This window comes from Carassius carassius, chromosome 8 (genome assembly GCF_963082965.1).
Source record: "Carassius carassius chromosome 8, fCarCar2.1, whole genome shotgun sequence".
NCBI classification, from domain to species: domain Eukaryota; kingdom Metazoa; phylum Chordata; class Actinopteri; order Cypriniformes; family Cyprinidae; genus Carassius; species Carassius carassius.
Genome location: NC_081762.1, coordinates 31,538,245 through 31,545,744, shown reverse-complemented (window position 1 = coordinate 31,545,744; position 7,500 = coordinate 31,538,245). Strand labels below are relative to the sequence as shown.

At 47.0% G+C, this 7,500-nt stretch overlaps 21 non-coding genes across 21 annotated transcripts in view; all 21 read left to right on the top strand.

Moving 5' to 3' along the window:
* Positions 1-43, top strand: part of trnaq-cug (transfer RNA glutamine (anticodon CUG)) — a 72-nt gene extending 29 nt beyond the window's left edge. Inside the window, exon 1 of the tRNA in view lies at positions 1-43. This exon is cut by the window's left edge and continues 29 nt beyond it. This is a non-coding gene — a tRNA (tRNA-Gln).
* An 820-nt stretch (positions 44-863) lies between these two features.
* On the top strand, positions 864-935 carry trnap-ugg (transfer RNA proline (anticodon UGG)). Its single transcript has one exon. It is a non-coding gene; the product is annotated as a tRNA-Pro (tRNA).
* A 97-nt stretch (positions 936-1,032) lies between these two features.
* Positions 1,033-1,106, top strand: trnai-aau (transfer RNA isoleucine (anticodon AAU)). Its single transcript has one exon. It is a non-coding gene; the product is annotated as a tRNA-Ile (tRNA).
* Positions 1,107-1,207: 101 nt separating this feature from the next.
* trnaf-gaa (transfer RNA phenylalanine (anticodon GAA)) lies at positions 1,208-1,280 on the top strand. The gene has a single exon. It is a non-coding gene; the product is annotated as a tRNA-Phe (tRNA).
* A 135-nt stretch (positions 1,281-1,415) lies between these two features.
* trnaq-uug (transfer RNA glutamine (anticodon UUG)) lies at positions 1,416-1,487 on the top strand. Its single transcript has one exon. It is a non-coding gene; the product is annotated as a tRNA-Gln (tRNA).
* A 94-nt stretch (positions 1,488-1,581) lies between these two features.
* trnaq-cug (transfer RNA glutamine (anticodon CUG)) lies at positions 1,582-1,653 on the top strand. The gene has a single exon. It is a non-coding gene; the product is annotated as a tRNA-Gln (tRNA).
* An 820-nt stretch (positions 1,654-2,473) lies between these two features.
* trnap-ugg (transfer RNA proline (anticodon UGG)) lies at positions 2,474-2,545 on the top strand. The gene has a single exon. It is a non-coding gene; the product is annotated as a tRNA-Pro (tRNA).
* A 96-nt stretch (positions 2,546-2,641) lies between these two features.
* Positions 2,642-2,715, top strand: trnai-aau (transfer RNA isoleucine (anticodon AAU)). The gene has a single exon. It is a non-coding gene; the product is annotated as a tRNA-Ile (tRNA).
* Positions 2,716-2,816: 101 nt separating this feature from the next.
* trnaf-gaa (transfer RNA phenylalanine (anticodon GAA)) lies at positions 2,817-2,889 on the top strand. The gene has a single exon. It is a non-coding gene; the product is annotated as a tRNA-Phe (tRNA).
* A 135-nt stretch (positions 2,890-3,024) lies between these two features.
* On the top strand, positions 3,025-3,096 carry trnaq-uug (transfer RNA glutamine (anticodon UUG)). The gene has a single exon. It is a non-coding gene; the product is annotated as a tRNA-Gln (tRNA).
* Positions 3,097-4,082: 986 nt separating this feature from the next.
* Positions 4,083-4,154, top strand: trnap-ugg (transfer RNA proline (anticodon UGG)). Its single transcript has one exon. It is a non-coding gene; the product is annotated as a tRNA-Pro (tRNA).
* A 96-nt stretch (positions 4,155-4,250) lies between these two features.
* On the top strand, positions 4,251-4,324 carry trnai-aau (transfer RNA isoleucine (anticodon AAU)). The gene has a single exon. It is a non-coding gene; the product is annotated as a tRNA-Ile (tRNA).
* A 101-nt stretch (positions 4,325-4,425) lies between these two features.
* Positions 4,426-4,498, top strand: trnaf-gaa (transfer RNA phenylalanine (anticodon GAA)). Its single transcript has one exon. It is a non-coding gene; the product is annotated as a tRNA-Phe (tRNA).
* Positions 4,499-4,633: 135 nt separating this feature from the next.
* Positions 4,634-4,705, top strand: trnaq-uug (transfer RNA glutamine (anticodon UUG)). Its single transcript has one exon. It is a non-coding gene; the product is annotated as a tRNA-Gln (tRNA).
* Positions 4,706-4,799: 94 nt separating this feature from the next.
* trnaq-cug (transfer RNA glutamine (anticodon CUG)) lies at positions 4,800-4,871 on the top strand. The gene has a single exon. It is a non-coding gene; the product is annotated as a tRNA-Gln (tRNA).
* Positions 4,872-5,691: 820 nt separating this feature from the next.
* trnap-ugg (transfer RNA proline (anticodon UGG)) lies at positions 5,692-5,763 on the top strand. Its single transcript has one exon. It is a non-coding gene; the product is annotated as a tRNA-Pro (tRNA).
* Positions 5,764-5,859: 96 nt separating this feature from the next.
* Positions 5,860-5,933, top strand: trnai-aau (transfer RNA isoleucine (anticodon AAU)). Its single transcript has one exon. It is a non-coding gene; the product is annotated as a tRNA-Ile (tRNA).
* Positions 5,934-6,035: 102 nt separating this feature from the next.
* Positions 6,036-6,108, top strand: trnaf-gaa (transfer RNA phenylalanine (anticodon GAA)). The gene has a single exon. It is a non-coding gene; the product is annotated as a tRNA-Phe (tRNA).
* Positions 6,109-6,243: 135 nt separating this feature from the next.
* trnaq-uug (transfer RNA glutamine (anticodon UUG)) lies at positions 6,244-6,315 on the top strand. Its single transcript has one exon. It is a non-coding gene; the product is annotated as a tRNA-Gln (tRNA).
* A 94-nt stretch (positions 6,316-6,409) lies between these two features.
* On the top strand, positions 6,410-6,481 carry trnaq-cug (transfer RNA glutamine (anticodon CUG)). Its single transcript has one exon. It is a non-coding gene; the product is annotated as a tRNA-Gln (tRNA).
* Positions 6,482-7,301: 820 nt separating this feature from the next.
* On the top strand, positions 7,302-7,373 carry trnap-ugg (transfer RNA proline (anticodon UGG)). The gene has a single exon. It is a non-coding gene; the product is annotated as a tRNA-Pro (tRNA).
* Positions 7,374-7,500: the final 127 nt, after the last annotated feature.

The following is a 7,500-nucleotide window of genomic DNA, read 5'->3' as shown; positions in this document are numbered from 1 at the left end:
GACTCTGAATCCAGTGATCCGAGTTCAAATCTCGGTGGGACCTATTTTGCCACCAGTTTGCGCAGGACCTTCTCGGTCTTGTTACGCCAGTATGCATGTGTATGGATTCTTGTATTATGTAGGCTACCTTGGAACACTCGGGTCATGCAGACAACTTCTCACCTCTTTTGCTCACACTGACTTAAAGTCTAAGGAAGCGGTTCTCAATTCTAGTCCTCGCTCCCCCAGGTCTGCATGTTTTGCATGTCTCTCTTTGTTAGCACACCTGATTCGGATAATCAGCTCATTAGAAGTGAGCTCCTAGTGATTGACATGGTCCCTACACAGTGTTCATTGCTCCCCACTCCCTGAGCAGGGGAAATCCGTCAAAGTATACTTCTCTTTGGAACATTGGTTCACGGATTTGTGCTGCGCAACTTCTTCACACATGGAGAAGTGTGACATCCTTTACCTCTGTATACCTCGATACACCACTGTATTACTCACTATGAATTGAACATATACATACGCTTTGAACTTGAATCACGGAGGGCTGTCATGTGATGTCCAGTTCTCAGGGCACTTACGTTCGAATGGAACAAATGTCTGAAGCTATACAAGAAACTTACAAAATGTGAAGAGCAGGGGGCGCGAGGACTGGAATTGAGACCCGCTGGTCTAAGTGACATCTGACCGTTTCAGCTGTCCTCCCTAACATCCCTCTACATGTTAGATACAGCCCCATTTTTAGGTCAATTAAGAGGCCAACTTGCATTCGTTAGCCTTTCACACTGTCTCGAGGACTTTGATTGCTTCCACGTTAGTTCATGTTCCTTCTTTTGTTGATGCTGGAATAGCTCTTTTCCCTTGGATTAGGGAAAGAAGGCTAGTTGGTCTAGGGGTATGATTCTTGCTTTGGGTGCGAGAGGTCCCGGGTTCAAATCCCGGACGAGCCCTTGTTCAGGTTAAAACGTGAAGCTTTATTGTCTCATTGCATTCACAAACATTATGGCAGGTTTTTTTCCAATCAGGCAGACATGGATAGCTAAGCCAGGCCGGTTAGCTCAGCTGGTTAGAGCGCGGTGCTAATAACGCCAAGGTCGCGGGTTCGATCCCCGTACTGGCCAGCTGTTTTTATTGTCTGGGGGCTCATCTCTGCTCTTCAGTTCCGACAAAGAGTAGGGTGATCTCACTGAAATCACTGCTTGCTAAGCAGAGGTTTGTTGTAGCCGAAATAGCTCAGTTGGGAGAGTGTTAGACTGAAGATCTGAAGGTCCCTGGTTCGATCCTGGGTTTCGGCAACATCTCCCAAAATTTTCCATTTTTTGAGGCGGGCCATTGACAAAAAATCACTGGGTTCCAACCTCTCTGTATAACTGCTTCCCCACAGCCAGAGAGCTATCTGTTTCCAAGTTGGCCTCCAACCAAGCAGTTTTGGTTCCATGGTGTAATGGTCAGCACTCTGGGCTTTGAATCCAGCGATCTGAGTTCGAATCTCGGTGGAGCCTGTGTGCTTTCTTGCCGCAGGAAAAGATAAAACAGCACTAGTTTGGCGATGGTGCCAGTGTTTGTGGCCCTGTGAGCAACAGCTGCACCAGTTAAGGTTCTATGGTGTAATGGTTAGCACTCTGGACTCTGAATCCAGTGATCCGAGTTCAAATCTCGGTGGGACCTATTTTGCCACCAGTTTGCGCAGGACCTTCTCGGTCTTGTTACGCCAGTATGCATGTGTATGGATTCTTGTATTATGTAGGCTACCTTGGAACACTCGGGTCATGCAGACAACTTCTCACCTCTTTTGCTCACACTGACTTAAAGTCTAAGGAAGCGGTTCTCAATTCTAGTCCTCGCTCCCCCAGGTCTGCATGTTTTGCATGTCTCTCTTTGTTAGCACACCTGATTCGGATAATCAGCTCATTAGAAGTGAGCTCCTAGTGATTGACATGGTCCCTACACAGTGTTCATTGCTCCCCACTCCCTGAGCAGGGGAAATCCGACAAAGTATACTTCACTTTGGAACATTGGTTCACGGATTTGTGCTGCGCAACTTCTTCACACATGGAGAAGTGTGACATCCTTTACCTCTGTATACCTCGATACACCACTGTATTACTCACTATGAATTGAACATATACATATTCTTTGAACTTGAATCACGGAGGGCTGTCATGTGATGTCCAGTTCTCAGGGCACTTACGTTCGAATGGAACAAATGTCTGAAGCTATACAAGAAACTTACAAAATGTGAAGAGCAGGGGGCGCGAGGACTGGAATTGAGACCCGCTGGTCTAAGTGACATCTGACCGTTTCAGCTGTCCTCCCTAACATCCCTCTACATGTTAGATACAGCCCCATTTTTAGGTCAATTAAGAGGCCAACTTGCATTCGTTAGCCTTTCACACTGTCTCGAGGACTTTGATTGCTTCCACGTTAGTTCATGTTCCTTCTTTTGTTGATGCTGGAATAGCTCTTTTTTCTTGGCTTAGGGAAAGAAGGCTCGTTGGTCTAGGGGTATGATTCTCGCTTTGGGTGCGAGAGGTCCCGGGTTCAAATCCCGGACGAGCCCTTGTTCAGGTTAAAACGTGAAGCTTTATTGTCTCATTGCATTCACAAACATTATGGCAGTTTTTTTCCAATCAGGCAGACATGGATGGCTAAGCCAGGCCGGTTAGCTCAGCTGGTTAGAGCGTGGTGCTAATAACGCCAAGGTCGCGGGTTCGATCCCCGTACTGGCCAGCTGTTTTTATTGTCTGGGGGCTCATCTCTGCTCTTCAGTTCCGACAAAGAGTAGGGTGATCTCACTGAAATCACTGCTTGCTAAGCAGAGGTTTGTTGTAGCCGAAATAGCTCAGTTGGGAGAGCGTTAGACTGAAGATCTGAAGGTCCCTGGTTCGATCCCGGGTTTCGGCAACATCTCCCAAAATTTTCCATTTTTTGAGGCGGGCCATTGACAAAAAATCACTGGGTTCCAACCTCTCTGTATAACTGCTTCCCCACAGCCAGAGAGCTATCTGTTTCCAAGTTGGCCTCCAACCAAGCAGTTTTGGTTCCATGGTGTAATGGTCAGCACTCTGGGCTTTGAATCCAGCGATCTGAGTTCGAATCTCGGTGGAGCCTGTGTGCTTTCTTGCCGCAGGAAAAGATAAAACAGCACTAGTTTGGCGATGGTGCCAGTGTTTGTGGCCCTGTGAGCAACAGCTGCACCAGTTAAGGTTCTATGGTGTAATGGTTAGCACTCTGTACTCTGAATCCAGTGATCCGAGTTCAAATCTCGGTGGGACCTATTTTGCCACCAGTTTGCGCAGGACCTTCTCGGTCTTGTTACGCCAGTATGCATGTGTATGGATTCTTGTATTATGTAGGCTACCTTGGAACACTCGGGTCATGCAGACAACTTCTCACCTCTTTTGCTCACACTGACTTAAAGTCTAAGGAAGCGGTTCTCAATTCTAGTCCTCGCTCCCCCAGGTCTGCATGTTTTGCATGTCTCTCTTTGTTAGCACACCTGATTCGGATAATCAGCTCATTAGAAGTGAGCTCCTAGTGATTGACATGGTCCCTACACAGTGTTCATTGTTCCCCACTCCCTGAGCAGGGGAAATCCGACAAAGTATACTTCACTTTGGAACATTGGTTCACGGATTTGTGCTGCGCAACTTCTTCACACATGGAGAAGTGTGACATCCTTTACCTCTGTATACCTCGATACACCACTGTATTACTCACTATGAATTGAACATATACATATTCTTTGAACTTGAATCACGGAGGGCTGTCATGTGATGTCCAGTTCTCAGGGCACTTACGTTCGAATGGAACAAATGTCTGAAGCTATACAAGAAACTTACAAAATGTGAAGAGCAGGGGGCGCGAGGACTGGAATTGAGACCCGCTGGTCTAAGTGACATCTGACCGTTTCAGCTGTCCTCCCTAACATCCCTCTACATGTTAGATACAGCCCCATTTTTAGGTCAATTAAGAGGCCAACTTGCATTCGTTAGCCTTTCACACTGTCTCGAGGACTTTGATTGCTTCCACGTTAGTTCATGTTCCTTCTTTTGTTGATGCTGGAATAGCTCTTTTTTCTTGGCTTAGGGAAAGAAGGCTCGTTGGTCTAGGGGTATGATTCTCGCTTTGGGTGCGAGAGGTCCCGGGTTCAAATCCCGGACGAGCTCTTGTTCAGGTTAAAACGTGAAGCTTTATTGTCTCATTGCATTCACAAACATTATGGCAGTTTTTTTCCAATCAGGCAGACATGGATGGCTAAGCCAGGCCGGTTAGCTCAGCTGGTTAGAGCGTGGTGCTAATAACGCCAAGGTCGCGGGTTCGATCCCCGTACTGGCCAGCTGTTTTTATTGTCTGGGGGCTCATCTCTGCTCTTCAGTTCCGACAAAGAGTAGGGTGATCTCACTGAAATCACTGCTTGCTAAGCAGAGGTTTGTTGTAGCCGAAATAGCTCAGTTGGGAGAGCGTTAGACTGAAGATCTGAAGGTCCCTGGTTCGATCCTGGGTTTCGGCAACATCTCCCAAAATTTTCCATTTTTTGAGGCGGGCCATTGACAAAAAATCACTGGGTTCCAACCTCTCTGTATAACTGCTTCCCCACAGCCAGAGAGCTATCTGTTTCCAAGTTGGCCTCCAACCAAGCAGTTTTGGTTCCATGGTGTAATGGTCAGCACTCTGGGCTTTGAATCCAGCGATCTGAGTTCGAATCTCGGTGGAGCCTGTGTGCTTTCTTGCCGCAGGAAAAGATAAAACAGCACTAGTTTGGCGATGGTGCCAGTGTTTGTGGCCCTGTGAGCAACAGCTGCACCAGTTAAGGTTCTATGGTGTAATGGTTAGCACTCTGGACTCTGAATCCAGTGATCCGAGTTCAAATCTCGGTGGGACCTATTTTGCCACCAGTTTGCGCAGGACCTTCTCGGTCTTGTTACGCCAGTATGCATGTGTATGGATTCTTGTATTATGTAGGCTACCTTGGAACACTCGGGTCATGCAGACAACTTCTCACCTCTTTTGCTCACACTGACTTAAAGTCTAAGGAAGCGGTTCTCAATTCTAGTCCTCGCTCCCCCAGGTCTGCATGTTTTGCATGTCTCTCTTTGTTAGCACACCTGATTCGGATAATCAGCTCATTAGAAGTGAGCTCCTAGTGATTGACATGGTCCCTACACAGTGTTCATTGCTCCCCACTCCCTGAGCAGGGGAAATCCGACAAAGTATACTTCACTTTGGAACATTGGTTCACGGATTTGTGCTGCGCAACTTCTTCACACATGGAGAAGTGTGACATCCTTTACCTCTGTATACCTCGATACACCACTGTATTACTCACTATGAATTGAACATATACATATTCTTTGAACTTGAATCACGGAGGGCTGTCATGTGATGTCCAGTTCTCAGGGCACTTACGTTCGAATGGAACAAATGTCTGAAGCTATACAAGAAACTTACAAAATGTGAAGAGCAGGGGGCGCGAGGACTGGAATTGAGACCCGCTGGTCTAAGTGACATCTGACCGTTTCAGCTGTCCTCCCTAACATCCCTCTACATGTTAGATACAGCCCCATTTTTAGGTCAATTAAGAGGCCAACTTGCATTCGTTAGCCTTTCACACTGTCTCAAGGACTTTGATTGCTTCCACGTTAGTTCATGTTCCTTCTTTTGTTGATGCTGGAATAGCTCTTTTTTCTTGGCTTAGGGAAAGAAGGCTCGTTGGTCTAGGGGTATGATTCTCGCTTTGGGTGCGAGAGGTCCCGGGTTCAAATCCCGGACGAGCCCTTGTTCAGGTTAAAACGTGAAGCTTTATTGTCTCATTGCATTCACAAACATTATGGCAGTTTTTTTCCAATCAGGCAGACATGGATGGCTAAGCCAGGCCGGTTAGCTCAGCTGGTTAGAGCGTGGTGCTAATAACGCCAAGGTCGCGGGTTCGATCCCCGTACTGGCCAGCTGTTTTTATTGTCTGGGGGCTCATCTCTGCTCTTCAGTTCCGACAAAGAGTAGGGTGATCTCACTGAAATCACTGCTTGCTAAGCAGAGGTTTTGTTGTAGCCGAAATAGCTCAGTTGGGAGAGAGTTAGACTGAAGATCTGAAGGTCCCTGGTTCGATCCCGGGTTTCGGCAACATCTCCCAAAATTTTCCATTTTTTGAGGCGGGCCATTGACAAAAAATCACTGGTTTCCAACCTCTCTGTATAACTGCTTCCCCACAGCCAGAGAGCTATCTGTTTCCAAGTTGGCCTCCAACCAAGCAGTTTTGGTTCCATGGTGTAATGGTCAGCACTCTGGGCTTTGAATCCAGCGATCTGAGTTCGAATCTCGGTGGAGCCTGTGTGCTTTCTTGCCGCAGGAAAAGATAAAACAGCACTAGTTTGGCGATGGTGCCAGTGTTTGTGGCCCTGTGAGCAACAGCTGCACCAGTTAAGGTTCCATGGTGTAATGGTTAGCACTCTGGACTCTGAATCCAGTGATCCGAGTTCAAATCTCGGTGGGACCTCTTTTGCCACCAGTTTGCGCAGGACCTTCTCGGTCTTGTTACGCCAGTATGCATGTGTATGGATTCTTGTATTATGTAGGCTACCTTGGAACACTCGGGTCATGCAGACAACTTCTCACCTCTTTTGCTCACACTGACTTAAAGTCTAAGGAAGCGGTTCTCAATTCTAGTCCTCGCTCCCCCAGGTCTGCATGTTTTGCATGTCTCTCTTTGTTAGCACACCTGATTCGGATAATCAGCTCATTAGAAGTGAGCTCCTAGTGATTGACATGGTCCCTACACAGTGTTCATTGCTCCCCACTCCCTGAGCAGGGGAAATCCGTCAAAGTATACTTCACTTTGGAACATTGGTTCACGGATTTGTGCTGCGCAACTTCTTCACACATGGAGAAGTGTGACATCCTTTACCTCTGTATACCTCGATACACCACTGTATTACTCACTATGAATTGAACATATACATACGCTTTGAACTTGAATCACGGAGGGCTGTGATGTGATGTCCAGTTCTCAGGGCAGTTACGTTCGAATGGAACAAATGTCTGAAGCTATACAAGAAACTTACAAAATGTGAAGAGCAGGGGGCGCGAGGACTGGAATTGAGACCCGCTGGTCTAAGTGACATCTGACCGTTTCAGCTATCCTCCCTAACATCCCTCTACATGTTAGATACAGCCCCATTTTTAGGTCAATTAAGAGGCCAACTTGCATTCGTTAGCCTTTCACACTGTCTCGAGGACTTTGATTGCTTCCACTTTAGTTCATGTTCCTTCTTTTGTTGATGCTGGAATAGCTCTTTTTTCTTAGCTTAGGGAAAGAAGGCTCGTTGGTCTAGGGGTATGATTCTCGCTTTGGGTGCGAGAGGTCCCGGGTTCAAATCCCGGACGAGCCCTTGTTCAAGTTAAAACGTGAAGCTTTATTGTCTCATTGCATTCACAATCATTATGGCAGGTTTTTTCCAATCAGGCAGACATGGATGGCTAAGCCAGGCTGGATAGCTCAGCTGGTTAGAGCGTGGT